This window comes from Galeopterus variegatus, unplaced genomic scaffold, assembly GCF_000696425.1.
Source record: "Galeopterus variegatus unplaced genomic scaffold, G_variegatus-3.0.2 Scaffold1004, whole genome shotgun sequence".
In the NCBI taxonomy this organism is placed as follows: Eukaryota; Metazoa; Chordata; class Mammalia; order Dermoptera; family Cynocephalidae; genus Galeopterus; species Galeopterus variegatus.
This window is the reverse complement of record NW_007727115.1, coordinates 355,749-356,427: the sequence shown is the minus strand read 5'-3', so window position 1 is coordinate 356,427 and position 679 is coordinate 355,749. Positions and strand designations below refer to the sequence as shown.

Here is a 679-nt window from a genome sequence, read left to right as displayed (position 1 = left end):
AGCATCTGTTAACCTTGTGTCAAAAACATTATAACTTTATTTCTATTAGCCTCTTACAAAAATTTAGAGTTTCCTTAATTATAAAGGCAGGCAACAAACAGCAGTAGTATTAGTAGTACAGATGGCTTTGTTTCCTTATATATTTTCATATCAAAGTACAGTTGTTGCAGATATCTTGAGATATTGTGATCGTCAGTTCAAAATTACCATATTTATTAGAACTGCTGTTAGATTGCATGTGATTGCAGAATTTATCTATAGCACTCATGCTACTCAGTTAGCCAAGCATCCTACAATTCTGTGCCTCTTGATTAATCATAATCACACTGTGAAGTCTGAATGCTATACATCGGTTCTCGCATCCACATTGTTTGCCAGTATTCCCCAAATGCAAATGTTTGTTGACCAACATGAGAAAGGTGAATTGTGTCAATTTTGGGAATGTAGATGTAATTGATTGTGATTTCTTGGTGTTCCTATACGTTTAATTTCTTGCATTTAGAAACAGTATTTTAAGACTGGGTCTATAGGCTTCACCAGATTATCACAGGTCTTCATGGAGCAAGGGAAGAAATCTTGGAGTAGAGGAATAAAAAGGGCACGCATGACCCATTACAACAGTATCTGGCTCACATCACATGTTCAATAAACAGTCTGCTGCTATTCTTCTTAAAATATT

The 679-nt window shown here is 35.2% G+C and overlaps 1 protein-coding gene across 1 annotated transcript in view; it reads left to right on the top strand.

Annotated features, from left to right (window-relative positions):
- Positions 1 to 679, top strand: part of TUSC3 (tumor suppressor candidate 3) — a 313,374-nt gene that overhangs the window by 44,531 nt on the left and 268,164 nt on the right. The gene's annotated exons all lie outside the window — the stretch shown is intronic.